At 46.4% G+C, this 19,705-nt stretch overlaps 1 pseudogene; it reads right to left on the bottom strand.

The window, feature by feature from the left end:
• Positions 1–14,324: 14,324 nt before the first annotated feature.
• Positions 14,325–18,593, bottom strand: LOC110590422 (annotated as a pseudogene).
• Positions 18,594–19,705: the final 1,112 nt, after the last annotated feature.

Below are 19,705 nucleotides of genomic sequence, written 5' to 3'. Positions count from 1 at the left end.
AAGCAGAAGGTTGTGGTGCAGAAAGGGGAGAGAAGCGCGTGCTTACCATGATGGTCACATGTGGGCTGAGGGCCTGAAAGAGCCAGGGGAGCAGACACTCAGGCAACAACAACAGCTAGAGGCCCTAGTTCCTGGAAAAAATGGAGTATGGCCTTAGCTCGGGATAGATTGCCCGTCTCAGGTCCCAGCTCCCACAAGAGCCAGTTGAGTCAAGCCTCCCGTTCTAGTGGTCACCATCCCTTCTGCAGAGATCCTTGCACTAAACCCCCTTTCCTGAGCCACTTCAAGGGGAGGGAGTCTGTTTCTGAAACCTATCTGCTCATCAAGAGAAAGTTTAGATCATTTACATTTAATGTAAGTATTGATAATCAGGTTTATATCTGCCATCTTGCTACTTATTTTCTATTTGTCCCATCTGTTCTTTGTTCCCTTTTTATTCTTTTTGTCTTCTTTTGCATTAATTGTGCAATTTTTAGTATTCCACTTTATCTCCATTATTGACTTGCTAACTGTATCACTTTGTTTTATTTTTTTAGTAGTTTCTCTAGGGCTTAAAATAAATATATCACAACCTACCTTCAAATAATATTATACTACTTCACGTATAATATCAGAACCTCCCAACCTCGCATACTTGCATCTTCCCTCTGTTCTTTGTACTATTGTTGTCATACATTTTACTGCTGCATGTGTTATTAACACCAGAGTACATTCTTTTGCTTTAAATCATTATTTTTTTTGCAAAAATTTTAAATGAGGGGGAAAAAAGATCTTTTATTTTTATCCACATATTTACCATTTCCTGGTCTCTCCAGTCCTTTGTGTTGATCCAAGTTTCCATTTGGCACCATTTTCCTACTGCCTGGAGAACTGTAATATTTTTTAAGTTCAGGCCTACTGGCAACAAATGCCCTCATCTTTTCATCTGTCTGAAAAAGTCATCATTTCACCTTCATTTTTGAATTATATTTTTGCTAGATTTAAAATTCTGGGTTGACATTTTTTTTTTCTTTCAACACTTTAAGATGCATTCCACTGTCTTCTGGAGTGCATAGTTTCTAATAATAAGTCTGTGATTAATTTTCTCTGTTCCTTTGTACAAAATGTGTCTTTTTTCTCTGGGTGCTTTAAAGATGTTCTCTTTGTCACTGTTTTTCAGAAACTCAATCATATTGTATAACACATTTGGATTTGTACATTTATAGTTCTCATCAAATTTGGAGGGAAAATATGGCCATAATTTCTTCAAACATTTTTTTTTCTGTTTCCTCCTTTCTTCTATCTTTCTGGAATTCCAATTTCATGGACACAAACCTGTTTGATATTATTGCACAGGTCACTGAGGCTATGCTGTACACTTAAAATGTATGCATTTTCTTACACGTAAATTAAAACTAAATATAATTGACTTAAATAAATGAGCTAATACATATAAGCCCCCAAGCACAGTTCGTGGCACACAATCAGTGCCTAATACATCTAATTTCCCATCTCCCCAGTCCTACTGCTTTAATCCCCTTTTGTGCTGATGCCTTTTTACACACTCTCAGCCTCTTATACTTTTCACACCCTTCTCCCTCTCCCAAATTCCTCCTGTCCTTCAAGATGCGGCTTAAATCCCTCCACCTGGAATGCTTCCTACATTACTCTAGGTCACAGTTCGGAACTCTTAAAGCACTCGCTTTAAGTGCTTCCCCCAAAAGCAGAGTGAAGCGTGGTTGTGTATTGAAATGTGCCATTCACAACTTACAGATGCACCTGTGTCTTGCCTCACTGTTGGTTTTGAATTCCTCAGGGCTGACTTCTTTTTAACCCCTGTGTCCTTATCACTGCCTGTCCCAACACTGCCAGGCACTATTTCCCATTGTCTGTTACCTGGGATGGAGCCTCCCCAGCTTGCTGGAGCCCTGCAGGTCTCCCACCCCTTGCCAGTGCACTCCTGGGGGCGAGAGACTGGTCTAGAGAGATGATGTGGTGGTCTGAGGAAAATGGACTTTGGAGTCCAGTCATCCTGCTGTGAATCTCAGCCCTGCCTGCTGCCTACCTGTGTGACTCTGGCCAAGTTACTGAGCCAGACTGACCTGCATTTTCCTCATCAGTTCCATGGTTGTGTGCGTTGGATTGAGATGAGAGAGAACTGTGTCAGGCACCTGGCTATTATCTGCTATCACGGAGAGCTAGGTGGACGAATGCAGGACCAGGCCCCCTGCCTGGACAGGGGTATGTACATGAAGCTGGTACTCATTTGGAGAGCACTCAGACCTGTGCATTTTTTGCCAGTCATGAACTCATTTCCCCAGAGACGAGACGAGAGAAACAGGCCACATCTAAGGGCTCTGCATACCTCACAAAAGTTTGCTGTGTTTCTTCAGCCCCATCCATACATCTGGTTGTACTTACTGATCTAAAAATGTATCCCTCCTGCTTGCCATGTTCACATTTCAGAACATGGTGTGGCCCCGGGGGGAAAAAAACTCATAAATACCATGCATTAAAAAAAATTAATGCCATGCATTTATGTACTTCCAAAAGATGAAGGTCTAGGACAAGGAGCATAGCCCTCTGCAAGCAGCAGGCACCTGGACAGCTCTGCACACCAGGGGCTGACCCACCAGGGTCCCCAGGCCTTAAGCCTAGAGGTCCTGGGCAAGGGAAAGCCCTCCAAAGCATGGAGGAGGACTTCCCAGGCAAGGAATCCAAGAAATCAAAGGCCTTATGAGTGTCTGGTAAAAGTTCACTTCCAAAGATGGGGGAAATAGCAAGGAGAGGGCAAGAGTCAGGACACCTGGTTCTTCCTTTAGACATCCTAAGTGACCAAGAGCATGCCCCTCAGTGTCTTTGGGCCTCTCTCACTCATCTGTACCAATTAGTTATATCTCCATTGCAGCTGTGATTCTGTGAATGTCTCTGAAATGGGTGAGGCAGAGATATTTGTCTGTATTTGTATTTGTCCATGTTCTCAATGCCTACAACAGTGCCCGGCATGTAGTAGATACTCCACAAATGTTTTCTTTAATTCATGAATATTATAAGGTTGAAATCATAAGCCTTTACTTAGATACAAGCTTTGCCCTCGACTACTATGACATCAGGCAAGTGATTTCATCTCTGAGGCTCTAGTCTCCTCATTTGTAGGATAGCTAATGAAGCCTCCATGTGACGCTCAAATGGGATGGTTGTAAAGTCCATAAAAGGTGCCTACACAGAGGGAGTGCTCAATAAACAGAAGCGATCAGTTACTGTAGCATCTACCACAATTCCTCTTGTTTTGAAATGGCTGTAGGAATTTCCCCTCTTCTTTTGTTTCTTTTTCCTGGCCATCCCGCTCCCAGTATAATGGTGCAGAGCCTGGAGTTTCTTCCTCAAAGGGCAGTCTCTGAGGATCAGGCCAAAAGAACTGGCTTATATTGTAGAAGGAGATTAAATTCAGGTTAGAGCTGATCAAGGGATATCAAACCTTGAGAGAAGTTATGAAAAAGACAAGGAAACTTTCCCCAAGAAATCTGTTGGAATACAATAGATGTTTTCATCAGTGACCGTCTCCTGTGTTGACCCATGAGGAGCAATGTGGGACTATCTGACTTTTCACTTGATGGCCTCTATAGGGCATGAACAACAACAGCTCAAGGACATTTTGATAAGGCCAGTGGGCTCAGCCAGAGATGCATGTGATCTGCTCCACAGCGACCCACAGGTCTTTGAGGTTAAAGAGTTGCTAAAATGCATTAGCGCTGCTCAAGAACAAAATGAAAGGATGTAGAGGCCTGCCTACTGCCCAACCAGCCCTGATGCCTGGCTCTGAGTGAAGGAATAGAGCAGTGCCCCACCAAAACTGCTTTCCCATGCAACTCACATGTACTGGGTCTTTCAGGAACCTTCTTATAACCTTTAAAGCCAACCTAGGGACACTCTGGAGCCTCACTAGGGTTCCAGCACAACCTCAATGTGCTGGACCTCAGGTCAGGTGGGGTCACTGTAAGCCAATGACTTTCTGTCCTCCTGCCCATTTCACCATGGGCTCCATTTGCAAGGGGAGAAGAGGAGTCACACTCTTAGCTGTACTGTGTCCTCCAGGGGCTTTCCCATAATGGCTGGAGACTGCCAGCCACCCCCAGGGCCCACATTTACAAAAGGAGCTGGGCTCTTGCTTCTTATTAGGAGAGCTTGGGAGGGGAGAAGGGAGGGGTAAAAGGGCATGATGTGTCATGATTGAGGTTGGGACAGAAAAGAGAAAGAAATTTTCTCTATTTGTGTGTCTTACCTACATTACCAGTTTTGTCTGTGGCAGCTGAAGATAGGAAGTGCTGACCTATGACTGGCAAGTAATGTGAAGAGAGAGGTTAAACTGAGCTGGGCTGAGTTGAGCTGAGCTGAAATGAGTGGAGCTGAGTTGAGTGGAATTGAGCTGAGCTAAGCTGAGCTGAGTTGACCTGAGTTGAGCTGAACTGAGCTGAGTGGAGCTGAGTTGAGCTGAGTTGAGTTGAGCTGAGCTGAGTTGAGCTGAGTTGAATTGAGTAGAGCTGAGTTGAGTAGAGTTGAACTGAGCTGAGCTGAGCTAAGTAGAATTAGAAGATAGATACTACCCTCTTAGAATCCCCTGGAACAAGGCATCTATTCTGTGCAGAGATTGAGTTAGTTTTCTTAAAACTGCTTCTGGCAACTGAAGCAGAGAAATGCTCGTGGAAAGGACATCCAGGAAAACCATCTCAAGATTCTCTTCTGGTTCCCAGAAGCAACACTCCCACAGGTGTCCCCATGAAGCTCCTCGTTCCAGCCAGTCCCTGGGCTGCCCTTATTTCCACTGTGCCTTTCTGTCCCTGCTCTTCATTCCACTCTTCCTCTCCACTCTTACTCCTCACCTCTCATGGGAATGACCTCCTAGAGCCTTCTCCAAGGGCCTTTCTGGAATAACCTGGTGTTATCCAGAGATTCTGTACCTATCTGTTTGTGTATCACCTTATACTGACTCCCATCCTCAATTTGTTGTGTCACTCTGGGTCCTTTCCCCTGAACAATTGTAAATGCTATGAAGGAGAGACTTGTAATTCCTTGGTGTCTCCCAGAGTACAGAGCCCAGTATACAATAGGTGCTCAATAAATGCTTCTTGCATGAATGCTTGAGAGGCTGTATTAGCTCATATCTTAAGATGCACTTTTTAAAAAGTTTGTATCATAACTGGGCTGCACTGTGTACATTCAACCAGTATTTCAATGTTTATCATGAGAAATTTTCGGTTTCTCTGGCTCCAGGCTTTGGGTGCTCTGAGGCTGCTGAAGAGCTCTGGACTAGGGGTAAGGACATCAGGCCTGGGTCCCAGCCCTGCCACCAATTTGTGTGTGATCTAGAGTTAGTCAGATAACTTTTCTCCACTTCCCTACCTGTGCTGTGGGTCATCACCTGCTCTTATAGAGTGTTGTGAGCAGAGAATGGGACAGTTTTGAAAGAGCTTTGGTAAATGCTGAATAAATGAAGGAGGTTATTATTCTAAGGGCCTCATGAGGTATTCATTCAACAGACCTTTATTGATAATCTCCTCCGCATCAGGTATTAGGAATGGGCAAGTGTTATAGTGAAGCACCAAGAACATAGAGGGAGGAGGGAGAAAGGCATCTGGGGGTGGGGGGGGGGGTGGAAGGGAGTGGCATTTGAAGAGACCTTGAAGAAATGATCAGATGTCTCCAGGAGGAAAGGCCCATGGGTAGTAGCGTCCTCCTGGCAGTGTGCAGAAGGCTGAAGGTTTGGACAGGAGCATTGAATGGTGCTCTGTGGCCACAGCAAAAGCGAAGCAGGGTGATGAGGCTGTAGGGGAGGGATTGGAGACTCAAGAAGAGGGTAGGGCCCTCCAGCTGGTGGCTGCGGTGGGGCAGGGTGGAGCAGGGCAGGATACAAGCCCGTGTTGGGGAGAAGAGGTTTCAGATCTCCTCTGGGCCTCTGGCTAGGTGCAGGCACAGCAGTGCCTGGACCCACAGGGTAAGCAGGGAGGCCAGGCCCCCCAAGGTGCTCTGCGGGAATGACAGAAGCACAGCGTCTGGTCCTTCCCACTCCTGAGGAGCTCCGAAGACAGAGATGGCCGGGAGGAGATCCAACGTCTTGAGGTTAGGGCGTGGGAAGGAGCCCCAGGGCCAGATTATTCTCCTGCCCTTCAAATATGTCAGGCTTTTTGTACCTCGGTGACTCTGGCCCCACTTTCCCTCTGTGAGCAGGACTGTTCCTGCCTCCCATCCTCTGGGTCCCAGCTCCCACATCACTAGGGGCTCTCCTTGCCCAGAGGTCCTTCTCACTCTTCTTTCTCTATTTGGTCCCATTTGTTTCTTTTACAGCACTGACCCCAGTTGTCCTTACTGGGTTTTCTGGTCTGTCTCTCCCCCACTGAAGTGTCAGTTCCATGAAAATAGGGACTTCGTCTCTCACCCCAAGATAGCGCTGATGCCTGGCACCCAGTGTCTGGTATGCAGTCGGTGCTGAATAACTGAATCATGGCCTGGCTGTGCCGCATGACTTGAAGAGCATTGAATTTAAACATGCAGTGTCATCCCTGGGTTAAAGTAGCGATCCACAACCCCTATGGTAGGGATCAAGAAACCCAGGGCTCATTGTTAGTCTTAAGGTCGTGTCCCATTAAATTTCACAGTAAGGGACCAGGAGAGTCAGCACAAAGCCCCAAGGCTGTAATTCTGGCTCTGCGTGCCCCTCCCCCAACTCAAGTACAGAGCATCGTGTCCTAAATCCCGAATCTTAAATCCAGCCTGGTCAGAGGACAGGCAGGCTTGCACATGAGGGTCTCCCATGGGGCCACAGCCGGCCACGGAGAATGGAAAGAACAGGCTTCAATGGACAAAACCTGCCATCACCTTACTTAGCAATACATGTTTTTTTAAATAACAGATTTAAATAAGTAATGCAAACTGTGAAAATCTGTGGTTAAAAATGAAAGGGGAGGGGTGGGGATAAAGAATCTAACAGATGGTTGCCAGGCCTCCCTCGTTGACAGGTGGGATAGAATCATGCATGAGCACATCTCTGAAGGGCTTCTTTTTATTGGCCCGTTTATTGGTCATACCGCAGCGTGAGCCCTGCACGGTCAAACTGCAGTGTCAGCCCAACCCAGAGCAGCCCCGGGAAGGAGGCCCTCCTGCTTGCCTGTGCCTCACCTATGGCCACAGTGTTGCCCCTTACAAAAAGGAGAAAGAAAATTATACATGCTGGTCAAAAGCATGGACATCGGCCAAAGCCCTTGGGGTAGCCAAGTTGCATCTCTCTCTCTCTTTCTCTCTCTCTCTATCTCACACACACACACATCACTTTGTGCTGCCCCATGGCCTTCTCCCTCTCTGCTCTGTTCACACCTGCTCTCTGAGTTCAGGACTTGTGGGGCACTGGGGAAATCCTGCCTGGTCCACTAATTGGTTCTTGTGGGAGAGCCTCAGAGGTAGGAACCAGCCAGTGTCCTCCAGCATCCCCGTGGCCTGTCACAGGCCATCCGTGTCTGAGGTGCAGTCATCCCCATTTCCCAACATGGCCATGGGTTTGGGGCCAGGCTCCACGGGCAGGGCTGCTCATCATCAGTCCTTTGTCTCTCTGTGGTCCCACTGTGAGTTGTGGCAGAGCTGTGTGAGTGAGGAAGGCTGGCCTCTGGACACTGGTGCTGAGTGACCAGGAGTCCGCAGCGGGTCCACAAAGCCCAATGGGATGGTGGGAGCTCTCCTAGGAAGTGAAGTGTAGTCTTGGGGATGCCTGCCATTCACCGAGCACTCGGGCCAGGCACTGTGCTAAACTCCTTTTGTGCGGAATCTCACTCAACCATCTCAACCACCCTATGAAGTGTGCCACCACCACATCATCACTGATCTTCATTTAATGTACCAGGAACCGGAGACACGAAAAGGGCGAGGAGCTCGCCCAAGGCCACAGGGTCAGCAGCGGTGAGCCAGGGTGCGGTCCCACTCCCCACTTTCTGCTCTAAACCCTTCTGGGCCGGGGCACTAACACACAGCCCACCCAGACCTCACCTGTCCCACAGTCCCACAGGAACCTGTGCAGAGGCCCGGGATGCGGTGCAGGCTCAGGTGGGAGGCCGCCTCTTGGTGGCATGACTCACTCAAGTCACTGGCCCTCTCCGGCTTCTCATCAGTAATATGGGGTTTGCGATAGAAGCTACCTCCCAAAGTAATTGGGAAGACGACGTGTGCTAATATGTGTAAAAGGCTTAGAAGGGTGCCTGGCAGTGGATGCATTCAGGAAATGTGAGACTTTGTCACCATTATTAAGAACATGATGTTCCAACTGGATCATTCCAGGTGTCTGTCTGACCCCCAGTCTCTTCTCTGGGAGATCTGTGTATTGACTTCCAATATCCACTCTTTTTTTAACTTGTCCCTTCACATCTCATTCTTCCACCTTCTTTTCTCCGCCTCCCAGCTCCATCATGCCACTGAATCTATTTAATTCATTCTAATGCTCAGAGCCCTAGATCCCTGAATGTGACAGATTGGGGGTGGGGGTGGAGGCAGAGAATGGGGGAGCTTGTGTAATAAGACATAAATAAACTTTCACATGCCTCGCTTTTTTTTAATTACAGATTTTATCCTGTCATGGGGCAAATTTTGCCTTGTCTTCTCTTGAATCAGCGGGAAGACGTTTTATTCACGTGTCTCTCCCCAGCACGCAGCACAGTAGGTGCTCAATGTGTGGCGGCGCGTTGGGTTCTGTTGGGCCAACATTCATGCCAGGTGCTGCTTGTTCTAAGGCCTCCCGCCCACTCGCTCACTGGATGCACTGATACCATCTTAAAGTCTCCATGCCGGGAGAGGAAAAGCACTCAAATGTCTAGCTTCTGAAGGAAATGTGTTCAGTCCTCTTGATGGACACCACGTTTTAAGTCCCCAGCTTGATCTCCATGGCTCCTTATTGTTCCCCCTTACTTCCGGCATCCCCGGCCTCTAACATTCAGGAAGGGGGTTTCAGCACAGACTTTCAGCTTGATGAATGGCAGGGCGCGGGTGACGTGATAGAGCCCAGCACACACCTGAAGGGACTTAGACGTTTGATCTGCGCAGCGTGAAGAAATCCCCGCAAAGCGTCTACACACACCTCCCCCACCACTGGAAAGGCGTGTTTCGGGTTACCTCCCCAAGTAGTCCTCTGTAAAAACTGTAAATCGTGGAGGCTTCACCCATCACGCCATGTCACAGACAGAGAAGCCAGGGTTCAAACCCTCGTCCCAGCATCCGTTGAGTGAGTTCCTTACTTTCTGTGCCACGGCTTCCTCGTTGACAGAGCAGGGCTGTGAGGAGATCAGCCGGTTCAATGGAGCCTTCCTCACTCTCATGGCCTGCTGAGCGCAGGCCACTGAGGAAAGGAGAATTTTGAGAGAGAGAGAGAAGAGGAAAAAGAAAGGGAGGAAGGTTGCTTTTGGATTATGTCAGGGCCTGAGTGGGACAGGGTGGTGGTTGGAGGCTGGGAAGGGAGAGAGCCATTTACTGGCACCGTCAATAAACAAGGATTGAGGATATAAAGCAAGGCATTGTGCTAAGTGCTGAGGAAGTAAAAAGGAATTTTTATTTGTAAGTTATACCCCCTCTACTTCCAAAGAGAATTTGAAGGTGACTCACAATGAAAACCACATATGCAGCAAGATCACTAAAATAGAACATCAAGTCCAGGGAAATGAAGAAAAGAAATCAGTGTTACCACCATGCACCAAGGTCTTGTGTGCATTCCATCATGTAATCCAGCAACCCCATTTTACAGATAAGAAAGACAAGAACAAAGAGGCATGCCCAGGGCAAGTGCAGGTGTGACAGGCATGGCACCCGGAGTCCATGATACTTTTAGGAGCCCATGAAAATGTTTTAGAATCAGAAGAAGAAGAAGAAGAAGAAAGCTTGGCTCGAAGAAAATGTTTGAATATGTAATATCAATGTATTCTTTATACCAGCATCAGTTTTTACTTTTTTAATGGAGGAAGGGGCCCACAAATGTAAAAGTGCCGAGGACCCCGAAAAGTTATGCAGCCCTGGACCACAGACTCCAGACTGCCTGACTCCAAACTTGTGCTCTTGCCAAGCCTAATTGAGAATATTTGCCGTCTTTGAGCATAATGTGCAACTCAGCTCTAAAACCAAAAAGAGACCACGAGGAGATAAATAATTCTCAGTTTCATAAAAAAGATGTGTAGTGAGACACGTGCTCACTTTACAATGTGATTGTAAGGGGGAAAATGTAGTTTTCTTATTTTCTTTAGAACTAATCCACACTTTCTTATCAGTTCCACTAGGGATCTGGCCCAGAGCTGGGGGTAGGGAGGTAGAAACTAAATTTTGTCTAAATTGGTAAACTTCCAATCTGACTCAGTAACTAAACTGATCTTTTTTAAGTAACTTGGATGACTCGGGTGAATCTCAACCTTTGGGAGATGGCTTTCTCTGCTTCCTGAACCCAGTGTGGCCAATGGTTCTGACCAGATCCTCGTGGCAGCCGGGAGAGGGTCCTTGAGTCCCTGTGGCTCCTCACTGCTCTCCTCCACAAGAAGCTGGACTAGCCTGCTCCGTGCAATGATGACCACCACAGTGGGATGGACCCCATCTGGCTCTCTGGGGTGCTATGCCGGGATGCAACACTGGAACCCATGGTCCAGGGCCCGAGTGGCCAGGCCTGTCCCCTGCCACTCTGCTGGCTCTCTCTCGGCACCTGGTGCTGTCTCAGGCTTCCCTACCTGTACTTCCTGCTGTCCTTCCATGCCATCACGGGGCTGCTTCTCCTGGACTTGTGGTCTTCCCCCACATGCATGGATCAGGGCACCCCTGGCCCTGACACTAACTGTCTCCTTCATACTTTTCTGGATGCTTCAGAAACTCCCCGAGTGCCAGGTTGTGTGTGGGGAAGGTGGTGGGGGCAAGAATGGTAGCGGCAGAGAAAAACCTTGGTGCCTGATCTACCTGTTCTCTCTCTAGCCTCTTGTCCTTCTCACAGTCTATCAGAATAGAAGGAGCAGGTGTTCCTGCTTCATTTTCTCAGAACTAGTCAGGCAGACCCAACTCTTAGATGAGAGTTAAAGGAATTTAGAAAAACCTTTCTCTTAACGATGACTACATTCCATCCAAGAATCTTGCTATAGATGCAGACAAAAATCTCATCTGAATGAGGTGAGCTGGTATTTTATATGCCTCCCTCTCACCTTGTGCCCCAAACATTGCTTCAGTGGACAAGAAACCGCAGAACAACAAGATTTCCAGGATATGAAAACTCATCTAAAAGTGTTAACCCCATTGCAGAAACCTAACAGTTCAAGAGGAGAAACCAACTATGCTGATATTAAATTTCAAAAGAAATGCACAGTTGACCCTTGAACAACAGGGGTTGAACTGCATGGGTCCACTTATATGTGGACTTTTTATAATATGGTACTGTAAATGTATTTTCTCTTATGATTTTATTTTATTTTATTATTTGAGAGAGAGAGTGAGCAGGAGTGAGGGGAGAGGCAGAGGGAGAAGCAGACTCCCCACTGAGCAGGGACCTGGGATCAAGACCCGAGCCAAAGGCAGGCACCTAACTGACTGAGCCACCCAGGTACCCCATCTTATGATTTTCTTAATAACATTTTCTTTTCTCTAGCTTACTTTATTGTAAAAATGCAGTGCATATTACATATAGCATACAAAGTATGTGTTAATTGACTGTTTATGTTACCAGTAAGGCTAACAGTCAATAGTAAGCTATTGGTAGTTAAGTTTTGAGTCGTCAAAAGTTGTTTTTGAATTTTTGACTGCATGGGGGATTGGCACCCCTAACCCCCACATTGTTTAAAGGTCTACTATATTCTGTGCCTCCTTCCTGTACAAGGAAGATAGAACAACATACTGAACACGAGCCTCAATGTTTATTTTGCAAACCTTCTTCCAATAGCTATTTGTTTTATCACCTTTGTAAAAGTAGAATATGAGGCATTTCTGGTGAAAGAGGGCTAATCAGGTGAGTCCAGTAGTGTTGTACCTGGTGTTCTCACCACTGGATGCAGCTTAGACATCCCAGAGAAGACAGCACAGCACAGCATGACTGGTCTTTCAGGTGGGGTTTAGACTGGGGAGCAAAGTCACTATCCTCCTCTCCCTCCTTGAAGGAAAACAGGTTGAGTTTTTAAAAAGGAAGAACGCACAGCCAACCTCTCATCCGTAACAGCTTTTTTTTTTTTTTTTTTAATATTAATCATGATTCAAAATGTGCCAGAAATGGTTTGAGAGTTTGGGGAGGAACTGACTTTTGGGAGGAAATGATTTCAATAAGTATGACATGTTGAAGAATAAGAGATCAAACTCTAGGATCTTCTAGATTCAGGCTGGACATATGCAACTATTAAAGGTCTGGATACAAATCATGACTCTTACTCTGGACCAGGAGAAAGACTCCAGAAGGCTGAGTAGTTGCCTTATCCAGAAAGAACGTGATCATGAGGAAAATCAAGATCTTTGGGTTGGAAGGCACTCAAGAGATCATCTTGGGGCACCTGGGTGGCTCAGTTGGTTAAGCATCTGCCTTCAGCTCAGATCATGATCCCAGAGTCCTGGGATCGAGCCCCATATTGGGCTCCCTGCTCAGCGGGAAGCCTGCTTCTCCCTCTCCCAATCCCCCTGCTTGTGTTCCTCCTCTCTCTCTCTCTCTCCATCAAACAAATAAGTAAAATCTTAAAAAAAACCAAAACTGAACATTTTAAAGAGATCATCTTGTCCAACCACTGCCTCCACTGAGATGGAGATAAGACAAGGATGGTCACTGTCACCACTTCTATCAACATTGTACTGGGAGTCCTACCCATTTCAATAAAGGAAAAAAAAAAACAAACAATGTAAGAGCTAAGATTGAAAAAAGACAAACAAAACTTAAATTTGTACTAATAACATCATAATAATGTTTTATTGTCAAATTATTATCATAATTATGTGGATCATGATCCAAGGGTCTACTAATATTATTAGACTAGTAAGAGAGTTTTGCAAGATGGCTGGGTATAAAATTAACATACCTAAAATGAGTTTTTTTCAACATATGGACAATAAACAAGAGAAAATGAAATTTTAAAAAGTGATCATTTACACTCACAACAAAAATGAGATATTTATGAATGAGTCTAACAAAATGTTACTTTTTTTTTTAGAAAATGATGAATTAAGCAGAAATTTTATTTCCAAACTCATCAAAGATTATTACAAACACAAATAAAGTATCCTTTTAAAAGTGTCCCAAATTAAATCAAAGGCACATCATCAAAGTAAAATACTTGTGACATTAAGAATTCATTTAGGTTGTAGTATTTTCCATTATTTTGTTTTTAATCATTTGCAGTGTTCTGAAGACCAAATTTAAACATCTTTTTTAAAGACATGAAATAATGTAGTTTGTTTTTTGTTTTTTTAAGTACAACCACATCTATAAAGTAGAGGAACTTAAGAAGACAAAAACCAAATCATCTTCATACACAGGATGGGGCAATCTAATACACAACACAACAGGAATCTTTCCAAACAAGTTTACTAAGAAACAGCTCCCATGCTTAGTGTTACAAATAAAATAATCTTCTCATTTAGAAAAATCAGAACATCATTTGATTAATAAAGCCTATTCTTCCCCCAATTTTATACTTGCTTGTTTTCATTTAGAAACTGTTAAATTCACAAGAAAAGAACAAGTTTTGTTATGGGATAAAAATCTTAGGAACAACAAATTAATGAAATACTCAATTTTTTAAAATAAAGATTTATTTATTTGAGAGAGAGAGAGCACAAGTCGGGGTAGGAGCAGAGGGAGAGGGATAAGCAGACTCCCTGCTGAACAGAGAGCCTGACTTAGAACCGGATCCCAGGACAATGAGATCATGACCTGAACCAAAATCAAGTCAGACACTTAATGGACTGCACCACCCAGGTGCCCCGAAATACTCAAGTTTTTAACAAAAATGTTTCTCTTCCCAAAATGCAAGTGTCCAGTTAATAAAACAGACATAATATTCCAGGTCTAGAAACACTAGTAATTTGCTTATGAAAGAGGTGTATGTATTTGGTGGCAACATTTTTGTTGGTCTTAAATATAAAAGCACTTTACCAAAAGAATCGGGCCATTATTATTTAAAGTCTCCTCCTTCACCCAGTTTCCTTATCTGAATAGGAAACTCATCAATTTCTGTAGAATTTTGGCCATAGGACAAGGCCACAGGAAAGGTCTGAAATATCTAACTCATTTGGCTGGAGAAGTGTTTTCTTGAGACTTGGAGGCAGTCATTCATCACTTTAAGCTTAAAAGCATTCCTCAGCGAACTTCTTCCCAGCCTTTAGGATAAAGCACAGGATCTGGGCCCCTGGAAGGTGTTGCTTCCAGCCAGAACACCTACCAGCAGGCATTCTGCATACAGTACTGTTGAAGCTCTGCAGCTTCCTGCAAGACCTTGAATCTCTCCACTCCAGCCTCCAGTTGGAGCGGCTCCATCAGGCGCTGCAGGGCATTCACGTTGGCCCCAGAAGACTTGGCTGCAGCATGGGGCTCCAAGGGCCTGTTTGCTAGACTTCTATAAAAAATTATTAAACTTTATTGAGAGACATTAAAGGATGCTCTAAGAAACGCAGAGGTATACTATATTCATGAAGGGATGAGTCACATTGTAAAGATGTCCTTTTCCACAAATTTATATGTGGATTCAGTGCATTCCAATCAAAATCCCAACACATTATTGCATGTAGGATTTGTTAAGCTTATTGTAAAATTCATATGAGAGTGCAATAAGAAGAAAAACAAAGTGACAGAACTGTCCTACCAGGGATTATGACTTACCGTAAAGTCATAGTAATTCAGACAGTGTGTCATGATCACAGGCATAGAGAAATAGATCAGTGAAACAGAATAGAGAGCCCATGAACAGATCCACGTGTATAGGGATACTTGATATATAATAGAAGTTGGATTACAGAGCAGTGGGGAAAAAGAAACAGACTTTAAAAAAATGATGCTGGAAAAAAAAGTGGTGGGGGGCGCCTGGGTGGCTCAGTTGGTTAAGCGTCGGCCTCCAGCTCAGGTCATGATCCCAGGGTCCTGGGATCGAGCCCTGCGTTGGGCTCCTTGCTCAGCAGGGAGCCTGCTTCTCCCTCTCCCTCTGCCTGCCGCTCCCCCTGCTTGTGCTCTCTCTTTGTCAAATAAATAAATAAAATCTTAGAAAATAAATAAAATAAAATGAAAAGTTTAAGAATGAGTCATTAAAAAAAAACCCAATGAATTTAAAAAAAAAAGAGTGGTGGGGAAATGTGTTAAAAGGAGGAGTAAGACCCTTGTGGGGTCTTTACTGATCACTCCAACATGCACGGACATTGCACTTGGAGAGGCAAATGAAGTGAAAGGATTTATTATGATTGCATCCTAGAAGAGGGCAGCACGGCAGGCTACACAAAGTCAATTATATCTCAATTAAAAAAAAAATGCATACAGTAAGTACTTACTTCCCAAGCCTAAAGATCAACTATACAACTAGCTTAAACTGTATGAAATTGCTATCACCCAACCACTTTGTCTCCTACATTTAACCCTAATATTTTCAGGGTGCGTACACAGAGGGTAAAACCATAAAGGAAAGAAGGTAACGATGACCAGAAAAGTCAGGATCATGTCACCTCTGTGGAAAAGGGAGGGAGATTTGATCGGGAGAGGTGTGGAGTGGGGGTGCACTTCACAGGTACTGGAGATGTTCTAGTCTATTTCTTGATCTCATGGGTGGTTACGTAGATATTTGCTTTACAGGTACTCTTTAAACTCTTAATAAGTTTTATGCATTTAAAAAAGAATATTTTCTTTTGAAAAGTAGAGGCCAGTTCTGAATCAGTGCGCTCTAGCCAAACAAGTCATCTATCTCCGGGTGGGGGCCAGAGAGCAGGACACCTCCTGCCGGAAGCCGGGGGCCCACGTTACAGATGACCTGTAACAGTCGCCTGGCACAGCTGATTGTCTTGTTTTGTTTTTCCTAGCTAACAATTGCCAACATTCTTATTATTCCACTAATAATGATATATTCTAATAAATTATTTATGTGTGTTTACCCAACAGGAAGTGTGCCCCTTGAGGGCAAGGCCTGAGTTCTTATGGTTGACCCCGTAAGAGCAGAGTGCCCGGCACACTGTAGATACCCAGTTAAAAGTCCTTGAAAGGGCAGATAGAGCTCTTAATACTTGCAGGTCTTTGAGGGGATTTTATTTTCAGAACGAGTGGAGAGATTTTTAAAGCCAAACATGGGGAATAGAGTGGGTTTATACGTGCAAATGTGCTAGCATGGTAAAAACAGACAAAAGTGTATTTAGTGAGTGGGACAGTGCGTGCTGTATTTTGAATCCTCATTTATGTGCCCATCTAATTATGCTGCTAGGACTTGCCAGCCACACAGGGCCTTCTACTTCCTTGCAGGGCTCGGGGGCAATTACTCACTTTGTGTTTGGGGTAAATAGGACTCCCAGAGAGGTGCACTGAGGAAGCTCAGAACTGGCCTTTGCAGGTGAGGCCATGAAGGGATGGGCACAGCGGGGCCCAGGACAGGGATGGTGGGAAAGTTGCCCCCGAAAGGGGCTGGTTCCTCCACATGCCTGCTCCGCACCCTCAGTCTTAGAGGGTGAGCACTCAGATGACACGGTTTGGGGAATATTTTCCTTTCTCGTTCTCTTTCCTTCCTTTTTCCTTCCTTCTTGCCTGCTTTCCTCCCCCCTTCCCTTCTCTCTTTTCTCTCTTCCTCTTTCCCTTCTTTGCTTCTCTGTTGTCCCCTCCCCCTCTCTCTGGCCCTTCCTCTCCCTCCCAACCCCTTCACTGGGCAATCTTTCTAGTCCTCTGTTTCTATCTCCCTCTGTCAGTCAGATGGACCCAGTGGCGAAGAAACCCAAACACGTTCGCTATTCTCCTCTCTCCTCCCCAAGAGACCAGCTCAGACTGCAGTTCTTAGGAGGCTGAATTCCCTTGGGGCCCTTTGCCCTGTGTACTCTCCGCCCCACTCCCCTGCAGGCCACGGACCCCTCTGGGTGGCCTGGAACCTGCTCCACCAGGCAACCACAAAGCCCCCTGGGGCTGGCCCAGGACCCCTTCCCAAAACCAGAGCAGGGGCCATCTCTTACTTCTAAATGTATCCACCCTTAGCTCCAAGAGTGAATGCCCCCCCTTTCTGGACCCCATAATAGAAACGAACGCAGATTTTGGCTGCCCTTCTTTTCACCCCAAAGAAGGGCTGCTTTTGCAATAAGGGCATTAGAAGATTGTCGTCTGCCAGGAATGCATAGACGTTTTTCCTCCAGTGCCTGCTCTGGGCTGATCTGGTCTGATTGACAGGAGAGGTAGACAGGACAGGGTGAGGGGAGGAGGGCAGGAAGGGGACTGGAGAGGTGGAGTCTGGGAGGGTAGAGGGAAGCAGAGGGAGAAGGAAAAGATCAAGTTCCCAGCATTTTAGAACTGGAGGAGGAGATAGAAGACCCTCTAGCAGGCTGCTCCAACACACACACCACCCATTTTTCAGAGGAGGAAACTGAGGCCTCAGAGACAAGAAGCGATTTGCTCCCATCCTGCATTGATCATCGGCAGAGTCCAGACCAGCAGGCAGGTCTCTTGACTCGGATCCCAGCCCAGCACCGCCCCTCGGCCTGACTCAAGGCAGAGAAAATTGACTGTCTTGGCAGCAAAATGAAACCTTTTGATTTATGAGGAATTCTGAGATATCTTCCAGTTGACAGTCTTTGGAGAATTGCACAAGCCCACACTTTTGTGGGGGCAGCATTTAATGAAATGAACACATGAGTTATTCGTTTTTCATTAAGGATGACATGCAGAGAGTCCATATCTAAGGAGGAAAAATAGGTCCTGGCCTGGGGCCCTACAGTCCCAGGGAGCACCTGTCTCAAGACACAGGGAAAGGCAGGAGGTTGGGGGGCGGGGGGTTAAACACCTTCCAGACACTTCCTGTCATGTTCATTGGCTCGTGTAATTCTCATAGGGACCCGGAGCCTGGTACCGTTGCGCTAGCATTGCAGATGAGAAAACCGAAGCTCAGAGGGAGCAAGGAACAAGCCCAGCATCACCCAGCTAGTGAGCAACAGAGCCAAAATGAAAATCCTGGGCTGCTTTGGCTCAGCCCCAACAAGCTGTCCGTGCAGGAATGGGAAGCCGGCTGTGCAGCCTGGACTCCAACTGTGCAGACACTCGCTTTGGATGGACGCTCCGAGGAGAGAGGAGCCCTGCAGCCCGGCAAGGGCAACCCTGGGCTTTGGTGGTCAGCCAGGCCCGGCTGAATGGTGGCCAAGCCTATGAGGTCCAGGGAGCAGTTGGCCCATGACAGTGATGCCCAGTAGGCTTTGGTCTTGTTCCTTTCCAGCGTCCAAGCCTCCGAGTAACCTGTATCAGGAAACCCAGTCGGCCCCCATCTCCAATGCAGGTGTGACAAATGTGGGCCTTGGAACCAGGCAGACCCGAGCTCGACTCCTGAGCTCGCCACTCATTATCTGTCAGGCCCTGAAAGAGGGCCTCGATCCCTCTTAAGCCTCAGTTTCCACACTTGGAATAGTTACATACAGCACTTACCTCTCGGCATTGTCATGAAGTTTGAAAATAATACTATTAATAATAATAATGCTATTATAATTACTAACAGCAACTATCTAATAGTAATGACAACTAACATATTGAGTGCATTTTATGTGCCGTGCATGGTGCTAACTAAAAGTGAATCTTCAGCATGACGCTCTGAAGTGTAACGTCATGAGCTCCATTTTACCTAGGAAGAGACAAGCCCAGAGAAGCTGTTTCCTTGCCTGAACCACACAGTTAGCAAAACGACAGCGTCAGAATTTGAACCCAGGTCTGTCTGTACCCCCAGCCCATGAACATGACTATCTTTATAAGCAAAGTAAGTAGCACATGGCAAACATTCAACAAATGGGAGTTCCAGTCCCTTCTTTTTCCCCTAAAAGCCCAGATTCCCACAGTGCCCACCGGTATTTGCTTTAGGGCTTGCCTGCATGGAGTTTTCTGGAAGTCAAGAGAAAGCTAGGGAGGTGGGTGGGGGAGGGGGCATCTCTCATTCCAGGCTCCCCTCCCTTCCCTCGCGTCCTTATAGGGTTTGGCAAAAGCTGCTTTGCTGAGGCCTCTTGTGTTGCTGGAAACATGGCAAGTTTATTTTGGCACCGCGAAGAGGGCCCGAGTCCAGAGGGGCGCCTCTGTGGGAAGAGGACCTAGGGAATGTGGCCCAGGCCCTGTCAGTGCCTGCTGGCCTCCCAGCACATCCCCAGCACAGTTACAGCTGTCACGTGTGGCTCCGGAAGGAAACGAGGTCCGAGCTTTCTCCCTGCCCCCTCCAGAGTCCGCCTCCAGAAAAGGACGTCAGTCCAAGGCCCAGGTGCTGTGGTACCTACCAGCCAGCCCGGAGCCAAGCAAGGGGCTTCTACTTCCAAATCCTCACACCACCCTCTCTAAGGAAGGCCTCACTTGCCTGTTTCACAACCCAGGGCCTGAGGCTCAGGGGGGCCATGAGGCAGTTGGGCCAAGCTGTGGAAGCAGGTTGTGGCCTTGCCACTCTGGCGCCGCTGGGCCTGTCCCAGCCCGGGAGGCGTCCCTTCCGCAGCACTCTCAATAGAAGTTTCGTCCAGGCGTTGTCTGAGCTCCGCTGGTGTTCCCTGTGAAAGCCTCATCTCTAGGCTTTCCCGG

This window comes from Neomonachus schauinslandi, chromosome 10, assembly GCF_002201575.2.
Source record: "Neomonachus schauinslandi chromosome 10, ASM220157v2, whole genome shotgun sequence".
Taxonomy (NCBI): Eukaryota; Metazoa; Chordata; class Mammalia; order Carnivora; family Phocidae; genus Neomonachus; species Neomonachus schauinslandi.
The sequence above is the reverse complement of the archived record's forward strand: the minus strand, read 5'-3'. Positions and strand labels throughout refer to the sequence as shown.